The 24,954-nt window shown below is 31.5% G+C and overlaps 1 pseudogene; it reads right to left on the reverse strand.

Moving 5' to 3' along the window:
- The window catches only part of LOC149561912 (shewanella-like protein phosphatase 2), a 62,233-nt pseudogene that overhangs the window by 29,340 nt on the left and 7,939 nt on the right, over positions 1-24,954 (reverse strand).

Genomic DNA, 24,954 nt, shown 5'->3' on the forward strand with positions numbered 1-24,954 from the left:
TTAGTATTTTTTTTGTAATAATTTAGCTATTCATCACAATTATGATGGCACGTTTTGATGGCTAACCATTACTTGCACGACACAACTATTGCAAAACCATCACAATTATGATGGCTAGTTCCAACTGATCAATGTTGCTTCCATAACATAGTTGTCGCATGGACATCACAATTGCAATGATGTCAACATGAACTCTTGTCACCTTCCTTCTTCTAGGTTACAACAGTTTTATCCATTGCAATTGTGATAGATTCCCCTGCCGTCAAATTTGATATAGCAAAAGTCTAACACCTATCCAACGGGAGCCAATTCATGGTTCTGTCACTTGGGCAATAGATGGCCATCACAATTGTAACATCCTACCATCGTAATTTGAGTCCAAATGTAGTAGTGTGTTGTCTTAGAAATCATAAACACACAACCTTGAACTTCAGTCTAATGCACTCCAAAATGAGATATCCCCATTGTAATGGTTAAATAAGAAATCAGTTTAAGACATCCAATGATAATGCAATAAAATTGTGCCTTGGTTGAAACACGTGTACTATTGGTTGCATACTCCTTATTTATTCTTTAATGTAGGAGTTCGTGACTAAGCTCATGAAAATTCTTAATAAGTCATCCATTCAACATCAACATGAGGCATCAAACATTTTTATATTTATAATTTAATGCATATAAGGATCATATTAAAAAACATGGTCTTGATAAGGCAATGGAGTAATGCATGTTAAAAGGCATCACTCAAAGAGAGATGCCAATAGAAGAATAGATAAGAACAAAAACACATTAGAAGATTAATATGTTGAACTTCCCTATGGCAAACTACAAATGCACATACCACCATGTTTTGAAATTTAGATTCACCAATATACAACAAAAGAAAATACCAATTCAACCATTATAAAATAAACATAGATAATAAGAAATTTTTCAATTTAAGTGTACCAAAAGTTGAGATTAATATTGAAGTGACAAAGTTAGATCAACACACCACAAAACTCTATAAATTTGGAAGTGTAGCAATGCACTTTGATTTTGAAATGAATATGGGCAGCCATTTAATGTAGACATGATTTCTTAATCATTACAATCATACCATATTCCCTCATCAAAAAAATCAATGTACACAACTATAAATGTAGTATGTGAAATCTTTAGAAAATTTATATTAGATGTAGCCCACATGCAAAAAAAAGTATACCATTTTCTTGTGTGTTTATTTCTTCCAAATGTATTACATGATTTCAAATAAAAACTCATTTGTTTTTGTAGTAACCTTTGACATGCAATAATCATTTTCTTGTTGAAAATTGAAAGTGAAGTGTCTCTTATTAAGAAGTAAGTAGTTCATATAAGTAACTTAGAATAAAATAAATTTTTAATTTAATTATTTATAATATAATCTCTTGTTAGATTTAGTATTGAGAAGTTTATTATTATACTCAAATTTGTCAATTTTATATTTAATATTATTAATAATATTTATATCAATAATTGAGACCTTAAAATTAATGTTGGTAATGATGACCACCCATAATTTGAAGAAATTATCTTATAGCTAAAGTAGTTTTCAAGACATGGGAAAAGATAAAACTAGGAGCATCTGCATGGCTATATAGAAAAGTTGACTTTGTGATCCAAAGGCCATAATTTTCACCCCATGCTGTTCCTAATTAGATAGTATTCTCTTGGATTTTCTTCAAGTAGCTCATGGTATCACCCAAAAGTATATTTTTAGGACATGAATGACTTGTGCCCTTTACATCAATATCCTCTCCATGATGCTACAAGTTCTTGAAGACAAGGAAAAAATAGTCAGCAATAGAAACACATGCTCTTGAAGAGGAGTGTTGATGCAAAGAAGTTACCTTCCTCTTTATTTTTTTAAATCTTTATATACTAATGCCAAAGATTTATGATCACAAATTCAAATCAAGTTATGACATAACATTTCTACCAAAATTCATGTTCATAATGAAAATTTGGATATCCTATGAGTTATCTTCTTGCTCCTATTCAAATCATACATTTAATATTACAACTTTCATATTTAAAGAATATATACTTTCAATCCTAAATATTCATTACTTCTTTGTGATACAAACCATTATGCATACATAACAAGACATCAACTATCATTTGCCCTTTTTGCATTTATTATATTAATTTGCGATTAAATTATTTTGAGTTTGTCTTTTTATATATAAATTAAAAAATTACTTTAGTTGATTGTAGTTTTAAACATTTATTTTGTTGAAATTTAGAAATATATAAATACATATTCACATTAGAGAAAGTTTATTTATTTATAATATTAATATTATATTTATTATACTTGTTTTATTTCAATTATTAAAGATATTTTTTTATCAAAATCAAAGGGAGATATATTTCTATTTTAAATTTATTATAATTAAATATTTAAAGTTTTAATTTTATGTAAGTTATGTTTTCTTTTTTAAAATTTAGATCAATTAGTAGTTATTAGAAATTAGTTTTGTAGATATAAACTTCATTTGTATGTTTTAGATTAAGGTAAAAACAAGTTTTGAAGGGACCTCAAACCCTTTACAAAAAGCTAAAGATAAACATTAAGCACCACCAGGTTTTACAAGGACCTGAAACCTAAAATTTTAAACAAAGAAAGCATGTTTTAAATTTCATTTCTATGTTATCATACATATAAATTTAGTAAATAATAGCTCTAAGTGCTCCAATGACATGAATTGCAATGGACAAATATCTAAGAATCAATAGATCTCTTAAGAAGATTAATAAATTTTGAAAGAGAGTATAATCTTTAACAAATCCTTATTATAAATTTATGGTTGAAATAAAATTATTCAATATAATATTTTAAACTCTAAAAATATTATAATTTACATGAAACTACAAAAGTTGTAACAAGATAGAAAAATAAAATACTATTACAAATAATATCTCAAACAAATGATATTCTTCTAAAAAATAGTTAGTTTTCTAAACCATTCGCAAAAGATAACCTTTCCAAAAATATTACATATATGGTTATATATGGTTTGTATAAATTTAATAATTCATATGATAATATATTTTTAAAAATCTAATAAGTTCATAAATTTTCTAAGAAGGTTATATGATGAATTTTTAATGTTGGAGACAAAAGGAGGAGGGAGGAAGAAGAACACACAGAGAAGAGGACGGAGAAGAAAAAGGAGTAGAAGGAAGAGAAGGAGGAGAAGAAATATGAGGAGGACAATGTGGAGATAGGAAGGAGGGGGAGAAGGGAGAAGGAGAAAAAGAAGAAAAAGGAAAATAAGGAGGAGGAGAATGATGAAGAGATAGAAAGGAGGAGGGGGAGGGGGAGAAGAAGAGTAAGCTGACTACTTATTCTTGACAATAGGTGCATCTAGCTTCTCTTGAACCATATTCAAGATCTCACTTCTTTGTATATATGAGCACTTATAAAGCTTAATATTGGGTACTTGTGTCCCTTATATTAGCCAAATGACATGATTTTGGTCATATTTAGAAGGTGGTCATTAAGAAAATCTACAAAAACCAATGAGTTCCTTTCTATAATTACTTGTTGATTTGATTGGACACGAGAATTTGACTAATAGTCCACCAATGAAATCAAAAAATTTATAAACCCATCAACCCCTTTATTAAGCATCTTTTGACTAATAGCCCACCAGTGAAATCAATCAAATCATGAACCCATCAACCCCTTTATTAAGCATCTTTTCATTTTTTGAAAGCTTATCATTATGGAGATCTTTCATACAACCTTCTTAACCCATCAACCCCCATATCAAGAAAACTTTTCTTTTATGAAATCTTACTATTATGGGGATTTTGCATACAACATTCTTAGTTCAGCTATCCTATTATTCAAGTGAAATCTGTGAACATCTTCTATAATTTCATCTCCATTTCCCCCATGCAGTGGACCATTTTACTCTTGACATTATGTATTCTCTTGTGGGAATAAAAACATATTATGCAATTAATTCAATACTTGATCATGGTTAATTTAATGCAATGGCATTTTTCCAAATAATTGATAGTACCCCCATAGATTACAATTTGGACTTAAAATTATGGATTAAGTAAGATAAGTCAAACAAATTATTATTTTATTGTGAAATTGTTGATTATATAAGTAAGTCAAACAAATAGTTATTTTATTATTAATGAAGTTCTGAGTGCTTCTTAAGACTATCAATATTTTTATTCTCTTCTTTCAAAGGATCCACCACCTTCTAAGTTTGTGGGTGTTAAATCCAAAAATTGTGTTAATCCCTCTAATATTTATTCTCTCCTTGTTTCCCTCACTTGGGTCTTCAATGTAAAATCATTTATTTTTAGTAATTTTATTGCCCTTGATTATATTATCTATCATAGTTAAAACATAAGCATTTCCCTCTCTTCTCTTCAATTTTTTGTGGAGTTAGAATGGTAGGTTGAGGAAGCAACTATGTAGGATGACTTCCATATCTTATGTTTACAAAATCTTATATTTTATAGGCACATAATTTTCTTATCAATAGGACCAAAATTTAGTCATTTGCACAAACAAGATCCATTAAGTTCCATCAATACTAAGTGTCATATCCAACAATATCCATCAAGATCCATCAACAATAAGTTTCATATCCAACAATATTGAATTATGCCATGGAAATTCATGAAAATAAGATCAAATGATATTGAATTATTCCATGGATATTCAAGGCAACAAGATCCATCAATACTAAGTATCATATCCAATGATATTGAATTATGCCATGGACATTCAAGACATATTTAGATTTTAATCACCCTCTTGATATCACAAATCAAGAAGATAATATATAATTTGATTATTAACAAACTTCCAGTTCCATTGTATTTTTTTCAAGATTATGATTGAGACTTGCTTCATTAGCTGAAAATCAATGTCTTTGAGGGATGTTACACTCATGTGCACATCTATATTCATTGTTGCTTTTCACAAATATGATTGAAAAAAAGTTATTACAAAATTGGAAAACAGTCATAATATTCAAGATAACAGATAATAAGTAATTTAAAAAATATAAAAATTAAGTGCACATTATATGTTACTTCATAAATAGAAAATCATACCATTTGCACAAACAAGATATAATGTGATGATTAAAAAGCTTCCAAATCCATCATATCTATTTCTAATATAATTAAAAATAGGTATCTTTTAAGAGATATTGCACTTGTATTCAACTAGCTTTGTACAAATATAATTGAAAAACTAACTAGTAGGCAATTGGCTATGAACGATAAAATCCAAGATAATTTTTAATAGAATAAAAAATAGACTACACAACCTAGGTTACTTCATCAATAAAGGGAATGAGAAGGGGACATCCCTCTGATTTTGCATTGGCTTTGCAATGTAGACATGTTTCTAGAAACATGAAATATGCACAGTATATATCAGTATTTCAAAAACTATTAACCTCTAAACCTTGTATCCAATATTATATTGGAAAATATGGGTTGTTTCATTTGTGAATTTTATATTTTCCATTAAAATTTTACATAGTGTAAAGTCCAAACTAAACACAATAGTCATGATTATAGATCGAGGAAAATTGGTTTAGATTATATGAGACAAAGGGTTTTCTGTCTAATTTTCATATAATTTGATCTAAAAAAAACAAAATTAAAATTATAGATGATGAAAGTCAAATATCATCAATGATTTGCTAAACAAAAATGCCTCATTAGAAGGTTGGAAATAAATTTTACCTTCTGCCTTTCCTCTGGAATGTAAAAAATAAATTTTACCTTCTTCCTTTCCTCTGGAATGTTAAATCTATATATTCGAGAAATTTCAAGAAGGACCAGCCATTTTTCCCCATTTTTTGTACAATAATGGCTTCTCCTTTCAAAGGTTACTGAGCTATTGAACTATTCTCTTACCTCAATCTCTCTGGTTCCTTCCTTAGATAAAAGAATTCCTAGTCCTAGCTTCTCATTTTTGACACTCACTGCTTCTTGTTTACCTTTGTAAACAAGGTTACAAGTGAGAACTCTGAGATCCTTGTCAATCCCCATCTCCTAAAATTCTGGAAATCCATTATCACAAGCTCTAGACATCCCCACATCTATATGAATAAATCAATTCCCACAAGCACCATTTATGCCCATAGTCTATATGGTGTGACCCACAATAATTCTCCTCACTTTAAGAATGGAAGCCCAAGTCATGGTTCAAAAGAGTGCAATGACACTCTTCCCATTTAAAAGATTCATATGAATAATTCCTCAATCACACAACAACATCTCTCCCATAAAGAAAAGAGGGACCCCTATTTCCCTTTTCTCCCCGATCCAATCTCTCACCTCCTCATTCTCTCTCCAATCCATGGAACATGTGTGCAGGACCAAGGCCTCCATGAGCAAAAGCAAAGCCCCCAACCACAACAATAGTGGGATGGTTTCTCAAAAACCTAGTTGTAAAACAATTTATAATTTGTTGCCATTTTTTTTATAGAAAATAAGTAGTTGGTGAATCCTTCCATTACATAATAAGTTATATATGGGTTTAATAAGATTTTCATTAGTTAAGATTTGGAAAGAATAATATTTAATTCACTATGAAACTAATAGATGCAAGTTCTAGAAGATGGATTGGGTTGCCATAAGGTTTAGGGTTTGGAACTAAGGACAATTTGTTTTTGGAATGATTGCTTGTTCTATGATTTGTTTTTTGCGATTTGTGTGAAAACCTCATCAAGAGTGAATTCTGATCCATACAATAAGTAAAACTTATGGTAGAGCCATTCATTTTTGGGTTTAGGGATGCTAATTGTTAATGCATATTTGTTAACTTAAGAGATTTTTAACTTTCATTTTTATTTTATAAAATAGAAAATTCTCAAATTTTAAGGAATCCATTAACTATAAGCTCAAGTAAATCTAGTAGCATAGGATTTAGGGTTGAGCTCTAACAATTTTCTACACTGGGTAAAATATTTATGAATTTTGGTGAAAGAAAAAACTATCACAAGTTACAGTGAAACGAACAACTACAAGGATTGATATATCTGATAACTTAACAGTTTTAACATTTGATTTTTTTTTTGAAAATTTGTTGTTCAGGAGAAAAACTCTTCTCGGGCCAACTAAAATTTCAGTTGATCCAAAGAGAATAAATTTTGGTAAGCTAACTCACTCGAGCATTTTGGAGTTTGAGCTGATGAATTTTTTTAAATGGGTAATGGGTTAATCTAGCTTTTTGATCCTCATCAACATTTCAAGCATCTAGCCAAATGCATTGAAGCCTACTTGAAATTGGTCCTCCGAGCCTTAGAGCTACCATTCTTTCCCTCATATTCAGCAAAAAAACTATAGGTATCTCTTCAAAAATATCCTTCTCCACTCCCAAGTCTTTACAGAAACTTTTCACACTATTTCCAATTGTAATTCCTCCAATCCTTCTTGAGTCACATACCTAAAATGTCCTTGCACATTTATGGTTTTAGAAGTATAAAATAGGACTATGCATATGGAAATTCAAAATAACCATTGTGTTTTGTTTCTGGTTAGGTTCATTTAATAAATGGAGCACTTAGTTAAGTGAATTTACCCTTGTGAAAGCTTCAAAATAAGATCTAGTGAAGTTGAAGTAAGAGTATTGGGATGACAATCTCTTGAAGAATCCAGTGAAGTTGAAGTAAGAGTATTGGGATGAAAATCTCCTAAAGAACCCTAAATTCACCCTTGTGATCATTATCTCCTGAAAAGCCCTAAATTCATCCTATAAACATTACCCACATGCAATGGGTGCTAAGTGAATTATTTATTCTCATAAAAAGGAATTTGTTTGAACCATGAGCATCAATTAATTTCATTAAAAAATTATACAGTTAATCATTTTAAAATCAAAGAAACTCCTTTCAATTTAATAGAGTTGCAAAAAAATAGAAAAGTAAGAAAATAAAAAACTATTTCACCCAACCACATAGTTAGGGATGTGTAGCCATAAACCTGAAATTCCAAGTTAAGCATAAAACCCTAATCGATAGTTATTAGTCATAGATTCATAACCTAGAGAAAAGAAAAGGTTATGAACTAAATGATAAACAATCACACATAATGAGACCTACAGAATTAGGAATTAGGTTACAAACCTATAATCTCCTTCCATGTTCATGATCTTGTGATTCCCACTCATTCTAATGAATCCTCCTTCTAGTCTCTCTGCATGTTTTTTCAATTTTTATATTAGATAAATGATCTTGAGCTCTTCTCCACCTCTGTTGAGGAGATCCCCAACTTGAACCATAAGAAATGGGATTTTAAACAATATTTATGGAAGAATATCCATTTCCAGAGCATTACACATAGCCAAAAAAATGGAATGATCGATAATAAATTGTAAATAAAATTCTTCAAACAATTTTTCCTAGGAATTCAAAATTAGAAGATTACCCCACTTGAACCGCCATTGTGTTGCCTCCAATCCAGTTGTGATTGTTATCCATAATTTGGGCCACTTTGAGGGATTCCTTGGTCTTCTGGAGGTCTCCAAGAATGTCCCCAATTGCAATGAAATAGTCTATAAAGGGGATAAGATTATTTTGAAAGTTTATTATTCCAGCTGGCACAAAAATCTAAAAAACTTCAAATTTCATCACTAAAATTAAAATTGATACCCTTGGCATCTCCAATGACTTTGAATAGTGGCACAATGCAAAAATTCATGAAAGAGCCAATTAACAAAAAGTGTATGACTTTAACGGCCTCCACTAAAACTATTGTTTAAAACCCCCTCCAATAAAACTACTCTTTAAAAACCCTTGTTATTCTTCTCTAATAAGCCAGATCTCAAACTCTAAATAAGTAGCAATTATTTCTAGTGTCAAATATCCCAAAATTGTGAGTAGGAAACAAAGAATAATCTAACCAACAAAATTTACACAACGAAGAAATTTAGGCCAGATCTTTAAAAACAAATAAACATAGTAGTAACAGAGAATACAATAAAATTTGAAAGATTTCACACCAGATGAATCTAGAGATAGCTTGTGAATACTAAATATGTATTTCAACAACTCACTTATGTGATACAACATGTGGTGGTAATGTCATGGTGACTACCCATTTAGCTAAGCCACAACACAGCCACAAAAACTACTTTGTGTCTACATTTACTCCTTTCTGACTACCTCTTTGTCATCCATGATGCGTAGCAAGCCAGTGAGTCCCTTTCACTCTCTGGATTACAACCTCCATTTATTTTTTTGACCTAAATCTCCACAAAGTGGACCGTTCATCAACTTGAATAGGACACTTCACAGGGAAGGATCCCATGAGAACTAGCCTATCAGCTAATGATTTTCATGCAATAAGATTTCCATGATCCAAATTTCTAAAATAACTATGTTGATGAAAAATCATCCACCATATATATATAAATTGAGAGTGGTGATTAAATTTGAGGTTTATAATTTTCAATTTAAATATTTTTTAAAAATTTAATAAACTAGCACATGTACTAAAAGAAGGTGCAATGCAAAAGTTCATAGTATTCATATATATGTTGTATGTTGGAAAATATATCTAAAATTTAAGCCACTTCTAAGTTTAATATAACACACATTAACTATTACCATAATATTAACCCTTATTTTAGACAAGAACCTATAAGACAATGGTGAATTCTAAGCCTATTATTGGATATTAAAAAATCATTAACCCTTATTCTAATTGAAATTTTTTTGTTGTTAAATGCTTTTCAGTTTATCTAATATGTGATGCTTAAAATTTTATTTTTTTCTTATTTGACCCTTAAATACACCATTTAAATACTGTAAACTAACATAGATTGATTCGGTCCTAATAACAATCCTAATCCTAACTTAAAAAGGCATGTTTTGCAATATTTTGGAGGGTTTAGAAAAGTTGGAAAATAAGTTGATACACCTTAGTTAACATACAGGAGGTTGCAGAGAAGGAAATCCAAGTTTATTCTCATCACCTTCTACTTATCCCTCTTTTGTTTGTTATTCTTCTCCTTATGTTTTTGCTTATTCTTTGCCTTCTACTTATCCTTCCTTTCATTTTTATTTTTATCTTTATGTTGTTGCTTCTCATTTTCCTTTACCTTCTCCTTATGCTTCTTTTTCTCCTCCCCCTCCTTTTTATCATTCTACTTCCGCATTAATGTAGTAGAATAGAAGGGAGGGAAAACCAACTATATTCTCCTTCTCCTTCTTTTGTTTCTTTGTCTCCTTATCCTCGTCCTTCTCCTTCTTCCTTTGTTTTTCTCCTAAAGTAAAGAAATTAGATATATAAATTATTATTTTGATTATATTAAGATAATAATTCATGACAATGATAATTCACAAGTTTTTGACTTTAGTGACATTTAGGATTTTATAACATTTTATTACACTAATTTTCATGCCTAGAATTTTGAACAAGACACACACACACACACACACACACACACACACACACACACACACACACACACACACACACACACACACACACACACACACACACACACACACACACACACACACACACACACACACACAGACACACACACACACACACACACACACACACAACCATTCAAGAAAAATATTTTTGAAACACTTCAAGAATTCAAGAAAACATTTGAAGGTTATTGCTAGAATTTTCAAATACATTTAATCATATTCAAAGAAACATTTAAACTGAAACGTATTCACAACATTGAAATTCCTCTTCTAATAATACAATCACATTTGAATCTTTACAACAAATCAAAACTACATAAATGAAAACCTACATGTGATCTTTACAATAGAGAACTTTTACAAATACTCATAATAATTCATCTTGAAAACTTCAACAAAGAATGAAATCTCCAAATCTTTTTCTTCAACACAAAACCGTCCTAAAACCTGTAAAAACAAAAAACAAAAAACCATGGAGAGCTCACCTCCCAACCTAGGCCTCTACGACCAACCACCATGCTTGGAGAACTAAGACCAACCAGGTAACAATCAAGCACAAAAACATAAAACATCTATTACATGATATAACATTTAACACCTTTTTTGAGCTTACACAATAGGTTAGCATAGCAACGAATAGAATGGGTGAAGGTGTGCCTAAAACCCCAAAGAGAACCCAAATACAAGAGATCAATTTTGTCTTCACAAGGAATACAAAAATAAATACTAAAACTCACAAAAATGATCCCCTTATCACCCCCAAAGTGCCTAATGATGTATTGGCACATGTAGCCCATACTACATGCTTATCTCTCTTCCTTCCAAGGAAGAGACTCTGCACTAAGGGGAAACACCTAACTAACCCATTCACTTGAAGGCCACTGCTTCCCTCCCAGGGGTGGGTGATGTCCTTCCACACCCAAAAAATCATACTCTCAAAATCAAGGTAAAAAAAGAAATAAAAATTCATCCATATCCAACAACACAATATGGACAATAAAAAATATGCATATGCATTTGTAACAAAATTTACACAACACTTATATAGGAAAATAGTTAAATACATAATTCCAAAAAAATGGAAAAAGCTCTAACCTTTCTCCAAGCTATGGAAAATGAACCGATTTGAGAAGATACCTCTATCCTTCCTTGATGCAATCTCCAAACCAAAAAATCTCTAAAACTGGAGAGCGAGTGAAAGATAACTCTATTTTCAAATTCTCCTCTAATAGGAAACTACAATCCTTTTTTTCCTCCATAATGAAAGAGAAAAATCACTTTAATTGCACCTTGGCTTCCCTATTGATTGGAACTCCAACTTACTGAAGATAAGGTGCGAAGTTGGGTAAGACTACTTCCATTTTCGCAATACTTAAAAAATGGGATTTTACAAGGATGAGAAAAGTTATTTAAACTAATGTAAAATCAAAATTAAAGCTCTAATATATAGTACTAACATGTAGGCAACCTAATTTCACTAAAAGAACACCCTAGGACTCATATAAAGCCCTCTAAAGTCACCCTAAACTTTAAGTCCTAGTTTATTCTAATTAGAGTCTTCATATGACAATATTATGTAATAGGAAATAATTTAAATATTTTTAATATGTTAAAATTAAGGATGGGTGTCTTTTGCTAATATCTCAATCTAACTTGCCACTTAAACACATAACAACACAAGTGTCAAGTGAGACTATAAAATAGACACTTTAACATTATTAGTGACAAATCAATTTTCACAAATGAATCTAATTTGACACACATTCATATTATGTTCACAAAGTAAAATATATACCAAAAAGGTTAAGATCTCTTCATTAGATATAACCCTAGCATTCTTAGTTAATACGAAGGTATAGTCTTGGTTCTTCATTTTACCATGGTTATTTCATGCACACTTAAACCGCATATCAGTAGTCCAAGATAAATAAATCATATCCATTTATAAATCCTAAATCAATTCTATATTTATAATTGAATCAAAATAGAAAGTATTTCTCAATTAAATTTCAAATAACATTTTTCCATTTCTAAGTGATTGTGCATATATAATACTAGCATAATCAAACTAAACATGATATGACCATTTTCAACATTTCATGATTTTCAAATATATAATCCATCTAACCTTTGCACTCAAACATAATTTCATACTCAATAAAATAACCAACCAAGTATATGAATATAAATAATCATCAAGCATCATCAATAAGTACTAATATCATAAATAATCACCATAACAAATAACGTGTCCCAGAATATAAAATAGTTTGAATAGTAGTCCAAAATAAGCCCAACATATAACAAGGTCTCAAAATATACAGTATCTAAAATGTAAATAAACTATTATACTATGATATGATGGGTCAGGGTGAGGCCTCACATCCTCCCCCTTAGGCATGAACCTCCCCCTAAAGTTCATCGAAAAGATAAGGGTATTATATGATCTCATTGAACTATATTCTTTCATGAATCTGTGGATCTATTTGCTTGACACTCTATGTTTTAATAAGTTTGGTTCTCTAGACCACCTTTTTGGCTAGAGTCCATCTCACTCTTTCTCTCCTAATTTGGAGTAGAGCTTGGGCTAATGTCTCATCATATTTGGTGCATAATAGAGAGAGCAGTCGTACTTTGGAATTTTTTTAATCAGATAAAATAATAAAGGGTGGTGGAGTTTCTTTCAAGGAGTAGTCTAGATAATAACCATGTTTTCAATCAACATTAAATTTTGTGGCTAAAGCTTCATATAAACATTTACATACAAAATTCAACTTAACCTTAATTCAATATTCAACATCAAAATTAATACCCAAAAAAACTTAACATAAAAAATAAATAAATAATAAGAAGCAATTTCCTAATACTATCAATCGATCACTTGAATTGATAAATATTAACATATGTCCAAAAGGTCCTTTCATCATTCTAACCTTCTAGTTTCATGAATTATAGTATATATATAGACATGATGTATACAAAGGTGCCTCAAACATAAGACATCAAATACTAGCTTGTATAGAAAATTATGAGAGTATTCCATATTTTTAATAAAAACAAAACAATGATAAGGAGGGGTCCTACATAAATATATGATATTAACTTATATTATAAAACTTTATGTAAATGAAATTTTAATAATATTATTTTCTATTTTTTTTTACACAACATATTTTAATTGTAATTTCTTTTACTTTTTTCCTTTTGGAATATCTTTTAACTTCATACTTTTTAAAAATAAATAGTATATTGAGTTTTAAATTATTTAATACTTATATTTATTTTTTTATTAAGCTCATATTTTGGTTTAAATTCTTACTTAGGTCTTTTAAGCATGTTGTCAATCCCTGTTGAGGCAAACACATCAATTATAACCTTTTTGATATAAAAAGAATATTCCTAAAATCATCATCGAGCATTGTTACAATTCCTAATGGTCAAAGTATAAATTATTTCATATAAAAAGAATATTCCTAAATATGATTAATTACAAGAGGGAGACTCATGAGCAGATGATGTAGTACAAGGTAGGAGTAACCACACTACAGAATCATAACACAAGATACATGATCTAATACCAATCTCAACTCTTTATTCATAAAAGAATTGATTATATGCAATGTGTCAAGATGTAAGGCCTTCCTAGTTATGACCAACTACAAAGAAAGAATAATTTTGCAAGATCCCTCAAGATCCAATTCAAACCCTAGCTAGTCTAGATTACAACAACCTAGTAGAAACCTCAAGAGAGAATTGAACTTGTACTCATAAGCCAAAAAGCAATCTCCTTGTTTCTAAAGCCCCAGCCACTAGCTCTACTCACAAATTTGCAACCCTAGATTCCTAAACTTGAATATATGCTTTCTAGTCCCTCCATTGAACTAAATTATCCTCTACAACTATACTCAATCCCTCCATTAATACTTGCACAACCACAGGTTGGCCTACTATAAATAGAATCATCTAGAACCCAAAGAAATACAATATGCCACAAGTCAACTTACAACAATCATTAAACACACATAAGATAAATAACCAAGACCCAAATAGGCTTACACACTTCCCAATGACCCCTCCACCTCAAAATCACACTCTATAAACATTGAATGCACCAAGTCATTTGATCAAATTTTTTAGAACACCATTTGACAAGCCACTCGACTAAGTGTCAACAAAACTGTTTAGAAGCCAAGCATTGTCAAGCATTAGTAGCAACTGTCAAGCTAGCTAAGAACTAGTGAGCATCAAAAAGTTTGTTAAACTCCCATAAGAATTGTCAAGCACCATCAAGAGATGACCAAGAAAAAATGACTGAGAACAAACTCATCTAGCGAGCACATTTGGTGAATAACTATCGAGAACCACAAGTTTTTTTGAGCTCCTTTGGTCACTAAGTTCTGAAAAACTATTCATAATGATTGACCATAAGCCTTCCTTGAACTAAATCCTCCAACTCCAAGTTCCAAAGTAATTCCAAAATTAAAGATTGTTGACTACCCCAACATGCTATGACATCAGCCACCCCCAGACTGGTTCTTACAATACATGCCTTTAACTTGGACACTCTTTCCTTTGTTTCTTGTCACATCCATCCTTAGTTTTCAATAGGTCTATTTTCCACAGTGATCTCTAACACTCCTAGAATCCTTTAGCTCAATTGAGTTACCAGAACTTAGGTTCCTCCTACCTGAATTCCTCATTCTGCAATAGAGTCCATGAAAACTTCTTACCACCTTTCTCAATTGTAGATACATTCTTCACACAATCATGCACTTTTGTGCAATCATGTTATCTTTTATTGGAGAGCCATTTCAATTTTGAAGAAGTAGATTTTTCTCTTCTAATAGTTAATGTGTTTTCCTAAAAATTCAACATATTGATTCAAAAATTTGTACTACCCTTTGGCTTCCCTAACAAAGGATAATCCATATATGAAGGTATCATCTAAAAACTGTTGTAGCACCTCTGGTAGGAGTGTCGTAGTTGGTTTGACTCCTACAATAGTTCATTGAACAACAATAGCTAGAAGGTTTTCCCCCATAATTTGTGCCACTATAATGAATAAATAGGGCAATAGAGGAGGCCCCCCCTACTAGAGCCCTCTTCTATCCATGAATAATTCCTCTAGGTGAGTCATTGGTCAAAACTGAGAATTGAACAATATTAATCATTTCTCTTATAAAAAAGATGACCCTTTCCTTGAAGCCTAATTTCCCTAGGATTTTGAGAAAAAATTAACTCTACACCTTATCACATGGTTTTGAAATATCAAGTTTCATCATCATTCTTGGGTTACCACTCCTTTCCATAGAATGGAGAACCTCATCGGAGGTTATCACCGCATCCAAAATTTGATGTCTAGGAACAAAGCCATTTTAAGAGGGGATGATGGCCTTATCGAAAATAGGCTTCATGCAATTCACTACAACCTTGGATAGAATATTTCAAATGGTATTACACAGACTTATAGGTCTAAACTCTTCGAGGTGAGTAGGATCACCAATCTTTAGAAAAAGAACAATAAATGTCTAGTTCAACTCTTTGAGGATTCTCTTTTTTCTATTAAAGTCTTGAGCTACATGAATTAGGTCATATTTGATTATATCAAAAAAATCCAAAAAGATAGATTGTGGGAAACCATATGGTCCTAGAGCCTTGAAATATCCCATAACAAATAATGCTTCCTTGACCTCGTCTTCAAAAAATTTTCTAATCAAATCTTGACTTTTCCTATCATTTGCCACCGGGTATATGACCTTAAGAAAGTAATTCTCCATAGTTTGATCTACCTGTAATTGAGGAGGATTATAGATTTCCTAGAAGTATCTGGTGGTTCACCCCTAAATCTCTTCCTCATCACTCATCTCAACATTATTACTATTAATGAGCTTCTGAATGGTTTTCCTTTTATTGTCTTTAGAAGTAGATCTATGAAAGAATGTCATATTTTTATCCTCTTTAGTAAGCCATTGGATTCTAAATCTCTATTTCTAGAAGACTCATTCTATGTCCATCACTTGCTTCCATTTCCTCTTCCAAATCTCATCTTCCTCATGGGTAACAAGGGAAAGGTCTCCCTTCGCCATAATCTCTTGAAATTCCCCTATTTTTCCTTCTATTTCCTTCTTTTGTTTAAAGATGTCGCCAAAAGAGGATTTATTCCAAGTCAAAAACTCTCTATTAATATTTTCAAGCTTCCTAGCTATGAAAAATATAGTCGTATCCTAGACCCTTATATTCCACTACCTATAAATATAGTCTCTAATTAAGGATGAGAGTGCCACATTATCTCATATCTAAAGTGTTTCTTTCTATTAGGGTTCTTTCTTAGCTAGTTAAATTGAATCATTAAGCAATATGAAAAAGTCCTAGGGAACCCATGAAGAGAAGTGTAAAGAAGAATGACCTAGTCAGTCAAAAGGAGTACCCTATAAAGTCTAACCTAGATGAGATCATTTCCTAGTTGATTGTTTGACTAGGTGAACTCGACACCTTGTAACTCCATATCAATGAGATCATTCCTTTTGATGAATCCATCTAGATCATGCATACTCTTGAAGATATCCTCAAGACCACCAAGATTTTTTGAGGGGTATAGAGAAGTATTAAAATCCCCCACACAAATAACTTTAGTTCCCTTATAGATATCAATATAGGTTGAAGCCTCCTCCCAAACCTAGAATCTCCCCCTAGTATTAGAAGCATAAAAATTGAAAAGGACCCAATTGCTAATTGCATCAGTAAAAGCCATAGCCACAAAAAGGTGGGTGATAATGGAGCTCAACTCCATTGAGTTTATTAGGGTTCCACATGGTTGCAATCCCTCCAAGAAGCATCCACAACCTCATTGTAGGCATACTTGGCCCCTTGCCAAATGTAACCCATAATTTTATCAAAGTTGTGTTTGTTCCTCTTAACCTCTTGGATGCAAATGATATCTACCTTATGATCTTAAATAATCATTTTTAGAGATAATTATTTCCTTGGGCTATTTAGGCACCTAATATTCAATGTAATGAAATTCATTTCCTATGATTTCAGATGTTCTCCAAGGTCATCTACTTCCCATGAATAATATCTTGAGAAGTTACCTTTGTTCTTGCCAACCTTGTTGGTAGCCTTCCATCTCTCATCTTAGAGCCCAAATCTGCCTTTGGTTGTTCATGACTTTTCTTCTTGGGTTCTTACCAACCCTCATCATCCATAAATGGTGACAAAAGGTCTGAAGAAAATTATGAGTCTTCTTTAGATGGGAGTGTGACTAAAAGAATACAGTTTGAGGAAGAGCAGTTTTCCCATTTGGTGGACTTGGGTGACCAAGTTTTCACATTCTCCACAATTGTCTATGGGTTGAAAAAAGTTGGGAAATCTCATGAGTTCCTCCCATTCTTGGTGGGGAAAAAGTTTCATCTGTTAGGACTTTAAATTCGTCCTTGATGAGAGCATGCATCTACTCCCTATCCATAGTATTGAGTGATATCTCTCCTTCCTCTCGTCGAGCCCTAGGGTCTTCAGTACTTTTCTCAAGAGAGGAGACCAATTCTTCAATGTTTTCTATAAATTGGTACTCTTCCAACTGGTCCATCTACTTTTTTACATCCCCCCCTGAAGGATCTAGAGGGACCTTGGGTCGTTCTTAGGAGAACCTTAGATCTATCCCAGGGATACCACCTTCAACAACAACCTCCTTTCCTTCTATTATCTCTCCTGCATTAATCTAGGGGATAAAGTTTAATAAAATTTTAAGGGTCCCCAATTCTCCAAGAATTAAAATTATTATAAATTGTTTGAAATTTTGACTCCAATGTAACTTTAACCAGCAAAATTAGAGTTTTAATGCCAAAATTATGGTCGATCAAAGCTTGGTCGAGCTAGGTATAGAGGCAGTAAAAAGGGAAAAAAATCATCATCCCAAAAGTGGTCAATATTAGTCTCCATCATGTGGATTTATGAAAGCTTATCTACATCACTTATGTTGAGAAAAGGAGGTTGGATGGAGTTGAACCTCCAACCACTGGCCTCCAAAAATTATGGTTGGGCACTATGTCATTCACATTTTTATATATATTTGTAGTCTTAACTTTATTAACACATTAGTAAAAACCACCAACTTCACTTAAGTAAGGATTATCATCAAACAAACCACTAAATAATGAGTGGTACCAAACAAAAAAAATTCTAGAGTGGTCGTAAAAAAAATTATATTTTCCATAAAAAGGCTTATTTTGTGGTTATAATGGATAAATCCCATTATAGCATAATTTTATGAATAAAAAGGGGTATTAGGGCTTTTGAAATTCATCAACGTGATGAGATGGAGATTATGAACTTGAAGGTTTATTGATTATTCCTAAGCATTAGAAAATTATTCTTCTATTGTGCTTGAAGGGAAGATCTTGTAAAAACTTGTAATTAATTTCTTGGAGCTAATTATATCAATTACCTTATTGGAGAGGGACCTGGAGAAGTAGTTTCACACCTTGATGAAATTTGTTATCAATTGTATTTTTTTCTTTTATCTCTCTTTCTTCTAGTTTATTACCATATTACACTTCATTCGTTTAAGAATTTCAGTTATGTTAATTTACTTACTTAAAGATGTGAATTTACTTTATGTAATTATGTTAAGCATTCCTCTATAATCATACTAGACCCTAATCAGATCATGCATTCATATTGGTTTTGCAATCAGTGACCACATGACTATATTTCCTGTATTTATGGAAATATAGGTTTTCATTTTCATAGTTAATCACCTGCTTCCACATCTCCCATTTTGATTTCATAGATATACTTCTAGGGAGGACTTTATGCACTATCTCATTAACACAAAATCTAGCAAAACCTAGCCTAGACTTATAGAGGGTGACAATGTCAACTTTGATAAAATGACCAAAGGAGTCACTTGTAGGGCCCATTTGCCGTTGCACCAAAAGCCATGACTGTTAGTGAACATGGAACACCACATAATTAACCACCTGTGGGCAGGGGAGCGCGTTGCATCACCCAACAATCTCCCCTTCGATGCGCATACCAGGTGCTTACGCGGGTCAGGAAGGCACCGGGGAGATTTGAACCCATGACCAAGCCAAAACCAGGCTCTGATACCAATTGTAGGGCCCATTTTCCGTTACACCAAAAGCCATGACTGTTAGTGAACATGGAACACCACATAATTAACCACCTGTGGGCAGGGGAGTGCGTTGCATCACCCAACATCACTTGTCCATATGAAGATCTTTGCATCTCAAAACTCCAAGGGAAGTCTAGGGAGCCTAACCCAAACTGGTGCCATTCTTTGGAGATCTACACTGGGGTCAAAACCTAGTTTCCATTTAGCTAATGTCAGGAGATGCTTAGCATATCTCCATTTTCCTACAAAAACTTGATTCTGATCCTCCTCAATAGAAAATTTAAATAGGAAGAGAGAATCTACCATTTTGACTAACTCCATCAATCCCTTAAGTTTCCACTTAGTAGAAACCCATCTCCTAACTATTTCAAAAGTAGGTCTATAAGACAAAAACCTTCCCACCAAACTCAAAGAAAAACGCTGAGAAATAATGTTAACCATAGAATCTGGAAGAAGGGTCTCCAAACCTATTTCCCCATGACATATAGTTTTGAGATCCCCAGGTGGGGCACTTGAGTCTGAGTGTCCCAGCTGTGCTCCCTTCCAATTTAGTTTTAGGATCATCACATCCCCTAGCTTCTCGCGACTAGGCTTGGAACCAGTAATGTTCAAATGTCAAATCATCTAGTGACCCCAAATCAACCCCCAAAGTCAACTTCTTGTCAAAATCTTAGACAACCCTAGCATGAAGGAGGATCCCATTAGAGATGACAAGCTAGAGATCCAAACAAACATTCAGATCAAGGGGGACGAGTGCTCAAGAGAACCTTCTGCCATGGATAGAGGTTAAACCCAAATTATAGAGCTATTCTAAATGATTGTTAAGTTATCTTTTATCGGATAAATTTATGTTAAATATAGGTGGAACATTTTTTATACATTAGAGTCAATAATAGTGTTATTCAATAAAGTAACTATTTAATGTAGTGTATAATAGTCCATATCAATTCACTATGAGATATATAAAAGATACATAAATAATCTAATTTGACATGAAAATATTTTATTATTCTAGAATAACTTGGACTAATTGATATTTTAAAATAGTTTTATAAACCTAATATGTATTTTGATTGAGTAACATCCAAAAAGAAGTGCTTATGATGTCAATCACCAATAGTTTATTTTTACAAAAGTTATTTTATTATATCATTTGATATTTTTTTTTTTTTCATATTTTCAATTAAGGATTTCAATGTTTGAACTATGACTTTATCTTTTTAAAAGGCTTAGCCAAAAATTGTCATAGTTCATTGATGTATGAATCCATGTATATATTTTACACCTGTAAATTTTTTTCTTTTAAAATTTCTATTTATTTATAATTCCCTTTTTGTTTTTCAAATTGATTAGGATTTATTTTTTGTTCATTTACTTTGTATATTTGATTTAATAACATGTTGAAGTCTCACCTTCAAATTGTGATGGATCTATTTTGTTCCAGAAGGCATGCATTTTTTTAGGAAGTTGAAGGTCTCCATAGAAATATGGATTAACTATCTACTATATTCTCATAAAGATTAAAGAATGGATGCATTAGTGAGTGATATTTGGTGGTTGTATCTTTTTAAAAGGCTTAGCCAAAAATTGTCATAGTTCATTGATTTATGAATCCATATATATATATATATATATATATATATATATATATATATATATATATATATATATATATATATAGTACACTTGTAAACAAAAATTAATAGCATTTTTCTATTTATTTATAGTTATCTTTTTGTTTTTCAAATTGATTAGGGTTTGTTTATCATTCATTTACTTAGTATATTTGATTTAATAACATTTTGAAGTCTCACCTTCAAATTATGATGGATCTATTTTGTTCTAGAAGGCATGTATTTTTTAGGAAGTTGAAAGTATCCATAGAAATATGGATTAACTATCTACTATATTCTCATAAAGATCAAAGAATGGATGCATTAGTGAGTGATATTTGGTGGTTGTATTTTCCAGGCAATGCAATGATTAGTGTTCCACTCAAATCAAGAACATGCAGTCCTCTTATAGCGGTAAACAAGTTTTTTGAAATGCTTGTGATCCCCTCATTCTAAGACAAGGAGAGCTTGTGGAGACAAACATGACAAGTCTCTAAGATGTCATTGTCATTAATACCATTCTTGTCTAGTAAAGTCCGACAATAGTTGGAATTTGTATCTTTGGAAATTGGAGGCTTCCTCAAGAGAAAAAACACTTTTATTTTCTCTCGATGCCTTTATGACCAAATCAAGCAAGAGATCGTGAACTCTACAATTGGATAAATTGGTGCTCTTAATACTGTAGCTGAAGTAGACAGAGATTGGAAGTAAATACAAAAAGTCCAATCCAACATCCAACTTTTCCTCTTCTATTAGGATAAATTCTTCCCCTATCTACAAATATATCAGGTACTCACAATCTATGGGTTTGAACTCAATTTTCAATAAGTGCATTGTAAGATCCAAATTCTCTAAATCATGCCAGTCAAGCAAAATTTTCCCAAAAATATGAAAATAAAGTTTGAAAAGTCAAGACAATGATATATATTGCAAAATTTATTCCATTAAGTTAAAGTTGAAATCATACATAATGAAATTCAGTTGAATTAAAACTGGGATCACATGTCATCATTACATAAGCACCATAATATTTCTATTCAATTTATATTATGTTGCTAACCACAAGTAAGTTTCAAAAAAGAAGAAGAAAAAAGTCTACACATCAAATAGGTGTCAAAAGTATGCTGACCTATACATTGAACATAAAAAATCATGAGTACATCAAATGAGATAAACACACGATAACATAAAACACATAAAATAACATGCCATCAGACCTATGAGCCCATCCACATGTAGTACTATCTCCAAGCCATTGGAACACTACCCATCTGCTATCATGAGATAGAAGAGTGGCCCAAGCACTTTTACCACCCAACCACAAAGTGATTAGCTCCTTGAGGTTCTTCGGTTAAGAAGAACTACTTGACCCTAGCACAAGAAGGCTAGCAATTCAGGATGAATAGATCAGAAGGATCTGATGCAGCCATGTGACTAATCTACTGTGCAACCATGTGCCTAAGTAGTATCTAAACATGGATGTGGAAGAGGGAAATAAAATTTAACCATTCATCTCAATCATATCCATTTAATTTTATAGCTTGGCCAAGAAAATAATCAATGTAAGTAAAAGAACTAGGAGGTAGCAATAAAAGAATATCATAGCACTTCCAATTTTCTACCCTCCCCTTTTTTTTACTACATTCAACACCCTTCCAAAATAATAGTAATTTTCTCAAGAATGTATTTAGTCAATCATGTAAACATCAATTTATAAGGGAATGTCTTATTCATGTGTATACATACACTGAATTATGAGTAGAACGTACATCAACAAATCTAATATATTGTTGATGCAAGAAAAGATAACTTCTCTTGATTTACTTTTAAATTAATCATTTGGTATGTATTAAAAGAAAATAATACCAATCCTACTAATACATTAATAAGTTGGAACTTTTTAGTATCCTTCAACAATGAACATGAATTTCTTTGTTATGGCCATGCTGAAAACTGTAATTTAACTTAATCCCTTATCCTAAAGTATGTGTGTTGAAGACTTGGTAACTTCACAAAGACATTTCTATATCTAAGTGTGTCACTCTTTATATAAATATGAGCACTATTATTTTATTCAAAGATAAAGAAATAGATAATCTTCTAAGTAAAAGTATAATTGTGAAAATGAACTTGTCGTTTAATACTATCAAGTCTACATGATTAGATAAATTTCAAATTTTTTTTTTTTAATAAATGAGCAGCCCAAAAATGAGACACAACTATGGCATTTGACCTACTCTAAAAATTTCTTAGTCCATAACAAATAAACATATGATGGAGTAAAATAATAGTTTTGGACAAAACTTGGTCTTTCAACAATTTACAAACCTTGGATATGATATTAAAAAATGTGTTTAGTTGTTGTTTATCTGGTGTTCCTATTGGACTTAAAAATCTTAACCAAAAAGAACATCAATTCGAAGTAAACTAATATTTTTATTTAAAGAGAAAATATATAAAATGGAGAATTTAATAGCCAAAACTTGGTTCAATATTTTTCTCTACTGAGATGAGTTAAAGTTTCTATGACTCTTTGGAGTTGTAACATTCCCCTCATTGATGCGTAACACTTGGAGAACAACTACAGATGGAAACATTTAAGTTTTTAATGCTTTTAACTTGTCATTTCATGGAGGAAAAATAATTTATCTGGTTTATCTTACTAATTTAATTTTTCTCAAAATTATTAATTTGTATTTAAAACCAAAATGAACAAAACACACTCTTTTAGTCAAACAAAACAAGAAACAATTTATATCCATACAACAATATTCATTGCCACAGTGAAAACTTCAAAGAAAACATCGATTAAGACCATCTACTCAGAATGCTCAAAAAAATTTAAAAAATGTGCTAGAGAAATAAAAAGAGAACAATCACATGAAGATATAATTATTACTAGATCTTTTCTAATCAAATCTAACATATGTATTTATACAATGTACAAAAAAAAAGAAGTTTGGGTTATTATCTAAATAATTCCAAAAACACTACATAAAGTTTAATTTCAAGAAGATTTCTAGACAACAAACATTGGGGATATTTTTTAAACAACAAAAATATAAAACCAACAATGCAAAAGGGAAATAGGGAAACTTGTGTAAACTCGTTGATCTTCTCAATGAAATCCTTGGATTTTTCCCAAGTAACACAACTCCAGCTCATATAGTTTATGTTCTGAAACATAGATTGTTCCTTCCAATCATAAATTGTCCCCCTAAAACTTAAATTCTTCACTTCTTAAAGAAAAATTTCTCTATTACTTCCGTTCCCTCTAATTCTACTAAAAAGCATTATGGTGATTAATTGAAAGTCATCGTTAATAACTTTTCTTCGTCCAATATAGGAAAGTCACTCCAGTTTAGTTGGTGGAGTAACTAAAAACTATTAGTTCTACTTATTTCATTTATATCCCTCAAACATTATCTCATATTTCAAATTTTAATAAACTTATTAATTATTAGTAAAAGAAATTAAAAAGTACTTTATATCTTTTTTTATTACTTTTTCTTTACTAGATGAAATAAATCCACACTTTTATCCATCATACTTGTTGGTGTTTGAAAATGCTGGAGGTTTCCAATTACCTCAATGAGAACAAAACATATCTAGGGGTAGCTAACTCCCATTTTCAACATGCAATTTCAGACATGGGGCCAACTATAAGGCTAGACCCTTCTTCACTTTAGGCTCTGCAAAACCTAGGCGGGTGGACCTCAGATTCAATCAACATCATACCAGTGCAAAA

This window comes from Cupressus sempervirens, chromosome 4 (assembly GCF_028749045.1).
Source record: "Cupressus sempervirens isolate cs-2001-9-10 chromosome 4, ASM2874904v1, whole genome shotgun sequence".
NCBI classification, from domain to species: domain Eukaryota; kingdom Viridiplantae; phylum Streptophyta; class Pinopsida; order Cupressales; family Cupressaceae; genus Cupressus; species Cupressus sempervirens.